The 12,549-nt window shown below is 41.1% G+C and overlaps 1 protein-coding gene across 9 annotated transcripts in view; it reads left to right on the plus strand.

Annotated features, from left to right (window-relative positions):
• Nucleotides 1–12,549, plus strand: part of mfhas1 (malignant fibrous histiocytoma amplified sequence 1) — a 97,972-nt gene that overhangs the window by 10,033 nt on the left and 75,390 nt on the right. The window lies entirely within an intron of this gene.

The raw sequence follows: 12,549 nt of genomic DNA on the forward strand, positions 1-12,549 counted from the left end.
TTTTCTCTTGAGCTGTGTGGCCAGCTTCCTTTCTTTCCCCTCCCCCACTGCACTGCTGCCAACATCCATTACTTTGCTATATTGTTCTTTTTGGTGTCTGGCTTTGTTTTCTTCTGAGGAATTTATTAGGGAGGCACCGACTGAGCAGACATTCCTGTGGAAAAATTATCAGGGGGCTCGCTGCATTTAATTTAAGGATCAGAGTTTTCCAGCTAAATGTCGGCCTTTGTTGAAAGCTTTGATCAGGAATTTATTCTTTGTGGTCACTGGGTCAGAACCAGGTGCAAAGTCGCATGGCTTTTAAACAGGCTGTAAATTACAAAACAGTGACATTTCTGAAGGTCGTGGGTTCAAGCCCCATTCCTGAAACTTGAAGGAATGGCTTCAGGTTTTACTGAAAAGATAATGATGTCTATAGGATGCAAGCTGTTATTAATACGTAAATTGGGCAGTGAACCGTTTTGAGGAAGAGATACTCTGAATTGTGAATTAGCACAAGTTGCTGGCACATTTGCACTGCGCTGCCATAAGCTTCACAAAAACGGCTTAACCACTTTTCATGAATTTGCAGTTGCTAATAAATTGGCCATTGAACCCAGGTACAAAGTAAAGTCTTTTAATTTACAGCAAGTACTTTGTTAATGATATGATAATTCTTGATTGTCAATCAATTTCTCTTGCCTAGAAAGTCAATAGTTATAAGTGTGGGGTCTCAGTCTTTCAAGATATGAATGGTTTGTTTTAGATTTTTAAAATATCAAACTTTAAAAAAACTTTTATTTTTCTGTCTTTCTTAATCTCTATTTCTTGTCACCTAATTTGACTTTCACCCTTCTTCTCAGTCCTTCCTCTGTTTGTTTCTCAATCTGTAAAACTCATTAAGCAGATATATTGTTTGTTCCATGGTTCACCAAGATCCCAGATGCCCTGTTCACCTTACTGCATCATTATCAGTTCACCCTTCCAACAATTTTGTTAGCAAAAGATTTATAAAACATAAATATACATTGACAAGTCTAACAGGTAATGAGGGCATGCCACCAGATGCTGTGCTCCAGCAACATCTAAGCCAAAATCTTGACGGTTGTATCTTTTTATTCTTTCATGGGATGTGGGCGTCACTGGCAAGGCCAGAATTTGTTGCTCATTCCTCATTGCCCTTGAGAACCTTCTTGGACCACTGCAGTCCATCTGGTGTAAGTATACCCACTTTGACTATTCTGTAACAGATTGGGCAACTAAGTGGCTTGCTAGGCCATTCCTGAGGATAGTTGAGGGTCAAATACATTGTGTGTGTGTGTGTCTTGAGTCACATGTAGACCAGACTGGGTAAGGACAGCAGAGTTCCTTCCCTAAAGGACATTAATAAGCGATAGGATCATAGAATGGTTACAGCCCACAAGGAGGCCATTCAGCCTGTCATGCCTGTGTTGGCCCTCTGAGCAATTCACCTAGTGCCACTCCACTCCCTTTTCCCCATAGCCCTGCAAATGTTTCCTTTTCAAATAATGATCCAATTCCCTTTTGAAGGCCTCAATTGACCCTGCCTCCGCCAGATGAGTTTTTACGGCAATCTTGATAGTTTAATGGAAACAATTACTAATGCTAGCTTTTAATTCCAGATTTATTAATTAATTGAATTCAAATTCCACCAGTACGATTTGAACCCACGTCCTCAGAATTAGCTAGGCCTGTGGAGTATTAGACCAGTAACATTATCACCAAGTCACCATCCACCTCCACCGGCTCCCAATACTTAAGTACAGAGGGTGTGCTGCACTGGTTAGAGTTGCTCTTTTGGATGAGTTGGCAAACTGCCTACCCTTTCAGGTAGATGTAAAGGATCCCATTTAAATAACATATGAACAAGGAGCAGCAGTAGGCCATTCAGATCCTTGAGTCTGCTCTGCAATTAAAAAGATCATGGCTGATCTGACAGTAACCTGAAACCTGCATCCCCCCCACCTACCGCTGATAACCTATCACCCCCTTGCTTACCAAGAATCTATTTACCTCTGCCTTAAAATATTCAAAGACTTTGCTTCCACCACCTTTTCAGGAAGAGAGTTCCAAAGACTCTCAACCCTCAGTGAAAAAATTTCGCTTCATTTCCATTTTAAATGGGCCACCCCTTATTTTTAAACAGTGGTCTTCTCATTCTAGATTCTTCCACAAGAAGAAACATCCTCTCCATATTCACCCTGTCAAGACCCCTCAGGATCTTAAATGTTTTAATCAAGTCACCTTTTACTCTTCTAAACTCCAGTGTATACAAGCCTAGTCTGTCCAATCTTTCCTCAGAAGATCACCCACTCATTCCGGGTATTAGTCTGGTAAACCTCTGAACTGCTTCCAATGTATTTACATCCTTCCTTAAATAAGGTGACCAATACTGTACGCAGTACTCCAAATGTGGTCTCACTGCTGCCTTGTACAACTGAAGCATTACTTTCCTACTTCTGTATGCAATTCCCCTTGCAATAGATGATAACATTCTATTAGCTTTCCTAATTACTTGCTGTATCTGCTTACTTGCCTTTTGTGATTCATGCACTAGGACACCTGGACCCATCTGCACCTAAGAGCTCTGCAATCTCTCACCGTTTAGATAATATGCTTCTCTTTTATTCTTCCTGCCAAAATGGACAATTTCACATTTTTCCACATTATACTCCATCTGCCAGATCTTAGCCCACACACCTTAACCTATCTATATCTGTTTGTAGCTTCCTTATGTCCTTTTCACAACTGACTTTCCTACCTATCTTTGTGTCATCAGCAAATTTGGCAACCATCCTTTCAATCTCTTCACCCAAGTCATTTCATATTAATTGTAAACAGTTGAGGCCCTGGCATTGATCCCTGTGGCATGCCACTGGTTACATCTTGCCAACCTGAAAAAAACCCATTTATGGTTTACTCTCTGCTTCCTGTTAGCCAGCCAATCTTCTATCTATGCCAATTTGTTACCCCCATACCATGAGCTTTTATTTTCTGCAGTAACCTTTGATGTGGCACTTTATCAAATGCCTTCTCGAAATGTAAGTACAGTACACCTGCTGGTTCCCCTTAATCACAGCACCTGTCACTTTCTCAAAGAATTCCAATAAGTTGGTTAAACATGATTTCCCTTTCAGAAAACCATGTTGACTCTGCCTGATGACCTTTAGCTTATCCAACTGCCCTGCTTTAACTTTAATAATAGCTTATAACATTTTCCCTATGACAGATGTTAAGCTAAATGGCCTGTAGTTTCCTGCTTTCTGTCTCCCTCCCTTTTTGAATAGTGGAGTTACATTTGTTATCTTCCAATCTAATGGGACCCTCCCCGAATATAGGGAGTTTGGAAAATTAAAACCAATGTATCAACTATCTCACTAGACACTCCTTTTATGACCCTAGGATGAAGTCCATCAGGACCCAGGGTCTTGTCAGCCCGCAGTTCCAACAATTTACTCAGTATCACTTCTCTGGTGACTGTAATTTTCCTAACTTCCTTCCCCACTTCCATTTCCTGGTTTATAGCTGCTTCTGGGATGTTACTTGTATCCTCTATATTGTGAACTGATGCAAATAACCTGTTCAATTCACCTGCCATCTCCTTGTTTTCCATTATCAATTCTCCAGACTCACTTTCTATAGGACCAACACTCACTTTGTTAACATTTTTTTCTTTTTTAAATATTTATACAAACTCTTACTATCTGTCTTTTTTAAATATTTATAAAAACTCTTGCTATCTGTCTTTATATTACTGGCTAGTTTTCTCTCATACTCTAATTTTTCCCTCCATGTTAGTCTTTTAGTTATTATCTGTTATTCCTTATATTCTGTTCAACCTTCAGGCCTCCTATCCGTCTTTGCACAATTCTGTGCTTTTTCTTTAAGTTTGATACTATATTTAACCTTCCTAGTTTGCCATGGATAGTGTGTCTGTCCCGTGGACTATTTTTGACTCATAGGAATGTATCTATTTTGTGCATTCTGAAATGTCCCCTTAAATATTAGCCACTGCATCTCTATTAACCTATCCCTTAACCTTCTTTACCAATTTACTTTAGCCAGCTCAGCTTTCATGTCTTCATAATTGCCCTTATTTAAGTTTAAAAACTTAGTCTCAGACCCACTCCTCTGTCCCTCAAACTGAATATGAAATTCACTCATATTATGGTCGTTGCTACCTAGGGGCACCTTCACTATGAGATCATTAATTACTCCAAGCTCATTGCACAATACCAGATCTAGTATAGCCTGCCCTCTGGATGGCTCCAGGACATGCATTTTTAAGAAACTATCCTGAAAACATTCAATGTACTCCTCAGCTAGGCTTTCTTTGCCCGCCTGACTTTTCCAGTCTGTATGTAAATTAAAATCTTCCATGATTATCACCATACCTTTCTGACAAGCTCCAATTATTTCTTCCTTTATGCTCAACCCTACCATGTGGCTACTGTTGGGTGGCCTGTACACAACTCCCGTAAGTGACTTCTCGCCTTAGCCATTTCTCATCTCTACACAAACCATTTACACATCCTGGCTTCCTGAACTAAGGTCATCCCTCTCTATCATGCTAATACTATCATTAACTAACAGAGCCACCCCTCCATCTTTTCCTCACTTCCTGTCCTTCCTAAATATCGTGTACCTTTCAATATTTAGGCCCCAATCCATGTCCTCCTGCAGCCATGTCTCCATAATGGCTATCAAATTGTCAAATTGTAAGTGTTTATTTCTATGTGCACTCTCAGTTCATCTGATTTGCTTCAAATGCTACATGCATTCAGATACAGAGCTCTTTTATCCTTTTATTCTTTTTATAACCCCTGGTTTCGTCTGTTGATTTACTGTTATATTTGTACTCTCTATCTCTTCCTGTCATGGTCTGTTTTTCATTTCCCATAATAATACTTTCTTTTGTCTAGTCTCTGCTCTTTGATTTCCCACATCTTTCCAAATTTGACCCCTTACTCCCACTATTTAGTTTAAAACCCTCTCCACTTCACTAGTTTTGCGGCTCACAAGGACACCAGTCCCAGCACGGTTCAGGTGTAGATCGTCCCAACTTTCCCCAGTACTGGTGCCACTGCCCCACGAACTGGAACCCGCTTCTCCCACACCAGTCTTTGAGCCACACATTCATCTCCCTAATCTGATTTATCCTATGCCAATTTGCACATGGCTCAGGTACTAATCCAGAAATCCTTCTTAATTTGGTGCCTAGGTCCTCATACTGACTATGCAGAACCTCTTCCTTTATCTTGTCTATGTTGTTGGTACCTACATGGACCATGACGACAGGGTCTTTCCCCCCTCCCACTGCAAGTTCCTCTCCAGCATATGTCCTGCACCCTGGCACCAGGCAGGCAACACAGTCGCCTGGACTCATGCTCTTTGTTGCAGAGAACGGTGTCAATCCCTCTGACTATGCTCTCCCTTACTACCTCTACATTCCTTTTTGTTCTCCCCAATTGAATGCCTTCCTGTACCTTAGTGCCATGGTCAGTTTGTTCATCCATCCTGCAGCCCCCACTCTCATCCAAACAAGCTGAAAAAAACTCAAACCTGTTGGACAGTTGCAGAGGCTCACACTCCTGTCCTCTGAGTCCCCTTCCCTGCCTCACTCACAATCACACACTCCTGTCCCTGACCATTGACCAAATCAGAAGACCTGTCTTAAGAAGCAGGACTGCCTCCTGGTATAAAGAATCTAGGTCACTTCCCCCCTCTCCCTGATGCTTTGCAGTGACAGTAGTTCAACCTGCAGCTCATAAACTCTGAGCTGAAGCTGCTCAAACTTCAAACACTTACTGTAGATGTAATCGCCCTGGATCAAACTGGCATCCAGGAGCATTCACATGCTGCAGCTGTGACACATCAACTGTCCTGACATCCTTAATATGTTTTAATTAACTATTTAATTATTTTGTTTAATTATGTAGAGCAGCTATATAGAGCAATTATTGTAGAGCAGGAGGGTTCTCCCCAACTATCTTGGCCAACATTTATCCCTCAACCAACATCATTAAAACAGATTAACTGCTTATTTACAAAAGCAAAATACAGTATTGCAGATTCATGTTATTTTTCATTGCCGTATGTGGGACCTTGCTGTGCATATATTGATTGCTGTGTTTTCCTACCTTGCAACAGCTTCAAAACACACGTTAAAAAGAATTATTTGGCTGTGAAGTGCTTTAGGACATCCTGAGTATGTGAAAGACTGTCAATGAATGCAAATTTATTTTATCTTGCATTTTAGCTTTTGTAAACTTGGTAGTTGGTAGGCACTTCATTTGAAAAGCACCAGGTTATAATGGGCACCGTTGGAGTAGGCTGGCACAGCAGTGTCAATATTGCCTCCCGAGATGGGTGTGAGTGTGCTCTGTCATACTCAATGGCTGGGTGATGCATCAGAGTTGGCGAAAAAAGAAAGCTGCTGAGGAGTGAAACAATTGCACCTAAAGGTGCCCAACTATGTTTAAAACATCAGAACTAATCAACACATCTATTTTTAAAACAATGGTTAGGTGTAATGAAATTTTTAATTGGAATGTTTGTTAAACAAGGTTTGAAGTTACTAACTAATTTTTGTGTTCTTCTAGTCTCCTTGGTGCTTTGCAGTGTCTCTAAATTGTACTTTCAGTTGCATGGAGACACTCGATGCAACTAGAAATAAAAATTAAACACCATAGCAACTTGCATCTTATAGCATCTTTAACATAGTGAAATATCCCATGGCACTTCACGTGAGCTTCACACTTCATTTCAAATAATCAAACTAAATATTACTGAGCCAAAGAAGGAAATATCCAAACAGGTAAAAAGATTGGTCAAAGAGGTAGGCTTTAAGGAGCGTCTTAAAAAGAGGAGGGGGAAGTGAAAAGTTTTAGGGAGCAAATTTCAAGGCTTGCAGCCTAGACAGCTGAAGGCTTGGCCACCAATGTTAGGGTGAAGAAAAAGAGGGATGAACAAGAGGCTGGAATTGGAGGAATGCAGAGTTGCCGGAGGGTTGTAGGGCTGGACGAGACCATGAAGGGATTAGAATACTGAGATTAGAATTTTCAAATTGAGGCGTTGGTCAACTGGAAGCCGATGTAGCGAGGTGATGGGTCAGTGGGACTTGCTTTGAAGTAGAATATGGCAGCAAAGTTTCGGATGAGCTCACTGGGTTACAACAGTAGCAGAGCAAGTATCCCATTGCTAATAATTGCTCAATTCTACTACTGATCATATTGGTTATTGTGTATCAGCCTGGTGCAAAGATCCAAGAGAGGAGATCCCCATTTAAGTCAAATTTACTTTGATTCAGGATATAGAGTTTGACTAATTTTCATTTCTGATCGTGGCTGAACTCCAAGCTTTTTTTACTCTGTGGTTGAGCCCTTGTTTTACCGTGTTATGTATATATATATATATATATATATATGGAAGTTGTCGTTGCTATTTATTACTTGGATGACAATGAAGTCTGCAGTCTCATTCCAATTGTAGCAGCAGGGCAAAACAGTTCTGTTCCATACCAGCACTACAGATGGGGGAGATGGTGGCATAGCAGTAATCTCACTAGACTAGTGTTTCAGAGGCTCAGGCTAATGCCATGGGGACATGGGTTCAAATCCCATCATGACAGCTGGTGGAATTTGAATTAAATTGACAAATCTGGAATTGAAAGCTAGCCTCAGTGGTGACCATGGAGCTATCATTGATTGGTTTTTAAGACGATCTAGTTCACTTATGCCCTTTAGGGAAGGAAGTCGGCCATCATTACATAGTTTGGCCTATATATGACTCCAGACCCAAAGCAATATGGTTGACTCTTAACTGCCCTCTGAATTGGTGTGGCAAGCCACTCAATTCGCCAGTGATGCTCACACACCAGGAAAGAAGAAAAATGCAGTTGCTGTGCAGATGCAGTCCGCAACAGGAACCAGAGCCTGTGGCAAAGTGGAGTGACACTGTCTGGGGAATGAGCCCAGGGTGAAGTGAAATAAGGCTGTAAAGGTGAACTTTACAGTGGACAAATTAATCATTGATGCAAAGCCAAAAACCTGTTTAATGAGAGCACCAAGTACTGAGGTAAAGTTCATACCTCCCCCATACACAGTGTAGTGTTCCAACATTGTGTTCTCCACAAAACTACATCCAACAATAGTGCACCAAAAGCAAATGTGCTTTGTCTGAAGACCAGAACACTCCTGATGACACTGTAGTTGAATTCATTTTCAGTAGATTGAGTGCTAGCCAATTTCCATTAGTGAATTACCATATTCCAGATGTCCTCTTTTATGCAGCTGGCAACCAGCTGCAGTTCCACAGGTGCAAACACCAAAAACCAGACTTTGAATCAACACATATGTGAAAGCTGTAGCAAGACAGCAAAGAAAAGCTCTCCCTGAGGGTTGGGAGGGGTCTGGATGCTTTTCTTGTTACTGACATCTCCTTGTTATTGAGGATTAGGATAGGGTAGTAGAACTGGCCCTTCTGTCATGTATACTTAATGGAATGTCCTGCCTGCACAAGCCAACTAAATTTATTCTATGATGTATGGATACTTGGGCCTGGCGGTAGAGGGATGTTAGCAGCCTTTAAAAGAAAACTGTTCTCTTTCCCTACTCCTTCACTCCTGAGTCCAAGGACACCGAGCTGAAATGTAGTCTGGTTGAGATTAGCTGACTCAGCATGGAGTGTAACAACCTGTGACCTGATTTGTGTGACTCAGTACCATGTGATGCAATTTCCCCATGCACAGTTTCCAATCTCTAGTATAAAAACCACTAACTGTTTCCAGGGGGACTTCCTATTGACAAATACCCAGAATCATCTGTCTTAGTCTCGGCTGAGTCCTTTTCTATTTGCATTAGTCCAAATGGTTTCAGGCAGTGCACCAGGCCAGAGCATAGGAATTGCTGGGTCAGAAAAAGATCATGTTCCATATAGTTATCTTTTTACCATCCCGGTTGTCACATGATACAATGATAATGAAGTTGTTGATTAATTATAACAATCTCTATCAATTAGTCTACAACAGACTCAGACATGAGGTGAGGAAAATCCTGATGGTGGAGGGCTTTGAGAACCATATGTCCAAAGTCACCTGCACAGTGCCACATGTCATGTCTCAGATTACTCAGATACTGTATCCCAAAATATTATTTTCTGAAAGAAATCTATCTAATTTGAATGATTGAATCAGTGCTAACTGCTTTTGCCATTTCCCTCAGGTGCCTGTTCTGCAGATTGACTATCCGTTCGCTAAAATGTTTCTGTATGTTGTTTTGAATTTTCCTTGTTTCAAGCACAAGCCATGTCATCTAGGTATTTTTTTTGTCCTGGACAAGCTGAAACAGCTTAACTGCATTATTGTCCTTTTAGTCTCTTTAGAATCCTAAAATAGCAACCATAAAATCACCTTTCAACATTCTCTTTTCCAGTGAGAACTTGTCAAATTTACATAATCATTCCCCATAATCCAGTCTCTTCATACCCTCAATCATTTCTGGGTGCTCTCTTACTTTAGTCATAGAGTCATAGAGGTCTACAGCACAGGAAAAGGCCCTTCAGCCCATCGAGTCTGTGCCGGTCAAACAAGTACCTAACTATTCTAATCCCATTTTCCAGAACTAGGCCCATAGCCTTGTATGCCATGGCATCGCAAGTGATAGAGAAGTAAAGAACTTATCCTTTGCTGCTGCTGTTCTGTCCCAAGGTGCCATCTAACCTTAATGTACTGAGCAGTCTACATCTACAACATGTGCTGAGATTGATCTTAAGTCCTCAGTACCTGTCATACGACAATGCCCTTTCATGTCTCAAAGCTCAAAACTTTACCAGCAAAAAGTTAATATTTGTAGTAAGTTTGGAAAATCAATGCAATCAATTTCAGAACTAGTTTTACAACATACGAACAAGGAGCAGGAGTAGGCAATTCAGCCTCTCAAACCTGCTGCACCACTTAATAAGATCATGGCTGATCTGAAAGTAACCTCAAATCTGCATCCTGCCTACCCCAGATAACCCTTCACCCCTTTGCTTATACGAACGGTTATCCCCACTATGACCAGAGCAATTTAATATCCAAGTAATCGTGGCAGGTGACTAGAGGTTGCTTATAACCCTTATCCTCAGAGGAAATTCTTTTTGGCTTCTATTCCGTTGCTTCAAGTTGGAGATGGCACTCTTGCTTTCTAAGGTTGCATTTTTTATTGTCTATTTGGCAACTTTGTAAAGTGGTTCTCGTGTGTTGGGGTCTGATCTGCCTCTGGAGTGAAGCGGAGTCAAACTGTGCTTCGGTTCGACACTGCATGAAGTATAAATCTAATTCAGTTTTAAACCAGTTGTATAAAATGCTCAGCTATCCCTTAGATTCTTGGGTACTGTTCTTGGTCTACCTGACCTCCACATAAATTGTTTATGGGGTTGTTATTCCCCATCGCTAGTGGCTGAGCATTTGCACTTCAGTTTATTGGGAGAGAGCCCTGCTTATTGTGGATACAATCTTACACACAGTGCCCTCCAAAACAGGAAGGTTAGTTCAAGCCAACCAGGAGCCACCAAAGTAAACAAGCTCCAACCTAACTGGAACCCAAACAGTAGCTACAGGTTTCAGTTGAATAAATGCAGTGTGAACGCACCTTAACATTCTTCAGTTTACTGGTGCTCAAAATCTGATGACTAAAACAGAGTAAGAGTTTTTATAAATTTTTAAAAAAGGAAAGAGTTAACAAAGTGAGCGTTGCTCTTATAGAAAGTGAGTCTGGACCATTGATAATGGAAAACAAGTAGATGGCAGATGAATTGAACAGGTTATTTGCATCAGTTTTTACTATTGAGGATACAAGTAATATCCCAGAAGCAGCTATAAACCAGGAAATGGAAGTGGGGAAGGAAGTCAGGAAAGTTACAGTCACCAGTGAAGTGCTACTGAGTAAATTGTTGGAACTACGGGCTGACAAAAGCCCAGGTCCTGGTGGACTTCATCTTAGAGTCTTAAAAGAGGTGTCCAGTGAGATAGTTGATGCATTGGTTTTAATTTTCCAAACTCCCTAGAATCAGGGAAGGTCCTGTTAGATTGGAAGATAGCAAATGTAACTCCATTATTCAAAAAGGGAGGGAGACATAAAGCGGGAAACTACAGGCCATTTACTTAACATCTATTGTAGGGAAATTTTTAGAAGCTATTATTAAAGAAGTTAAAGCAGGGCAGTTGGAAAAGCTAAAGGTCATTAGGCAGAGTCAACATGGTTTTGTGAAAGGGAAATTGTGTTTAACCAACTTATTGGAATTCTTTGAGGAAGTAACATGTACTGTGGATCAAGGGGAACTGGTGGATGTACCGTACTTAGATTTCCAGAAGGCATTTGATAAAGGGCCACATCAAAGGTTATTGCAGTAAATAAAAGCTCATGGTATGGGGTAACATATTGGCATAGATAGAAAATTGGCTGGCTAACAGGAAGCAGAGAGTAAGCATAAATGGATCTTTTTCAGGTTGTCAAGATGTAACAAGTGGCATGCCATAGGGAGCAGTACAGGGACCTCTACTGTTTGCACTTTATATAAAATGACTTGGATGAAGGGATTGAAGGGATGGTTGTCATGAAGCTATTAATGTATAAAATATTATTGGATTTTTTTTTAAGAGGTTTAGCCTGTGGGTGTCATTAACTTCCTTTGCTTTAGATGACCTTAAATCCTTGCACACTTGGGACATGCTGAAGAAAGGAGTTAGGGCATCCTTCCATCTGGGATCTGGCATTGAGTCCATCATTGAATAATGCAACAGTAACTCTGTTTTTCAGTCCATTATGGAGTTTTACTTGGAGCTGATGTACTTGGTCACTGCCTTTGTCCCTTCCAACACGGCATGTTTGGCCAGTTCCCTGGGCAGCAGCAGGCGCGTGGCAGTCTGGATCTCCCGGTAGTTGATGGTGCTGCACTTGTTGTAATGGACCAGACAGGAAGCCTCACTCACGATGCACTTGAAAATATTCATGAACGAGTTCATGTTGCTCATGGTCTTGGAGGAGATGCCGGTGTCGGGGGTGTACCTGCTTTATCACTTTATAAATGTAGATGGAGTAACACTCTTTCCTCGACCTTCGCCGCTTTTTGCCGCCTTTTGTTGGCGGTTTCTTTCAGGCTTTCTTGACTCCCTTCTTGGGAGCTGGTTTCTTCTCATCAACCATCTTCATTTTCAGATATGGGCGCACTCAATCAATTATCTAGAGAAAACAGTGGCCCTCAGCACTGTCCAACAAACGCCAATGAGACGAATGACCAGATAATCTCTTGATGTTTTTGTTTGAAGGAGAAACATTGGCCAGGACACTAGGAGAAATTTCCTGTTGTTTGAATGGTGCCTTGGGATTTTTCATGCCCAACTGAGAAAGCAAATAAGCTTCATTTTACTGTCTTGTTCAAAAGAGAGCACCTCTGACAGTGCAGCATTCCCTCAGTATTGCATCGAAATGTCAGCCTGGATTATGTGTTTAAATCTCTGGTGTGGGACTTAAACCCTTTGACTCAGAGGAAAGAGAGCTACCACTGAGA

This window comes from Carcharodon carcharias, chromosome 4 (genome assembly GCF_017639515.1).
Source record: "Carcharodon carcharias isolate sCarCar2 chromosome 4, sCarCar2.pri, whole genome shotgun sequence".
Lineage (NCBI taxonomy): Eukaryota > Metazoa > Chordata > Chondrichthyes > Lamniformes > Lamnidae > Carcharodon > Carcharodon carcharias.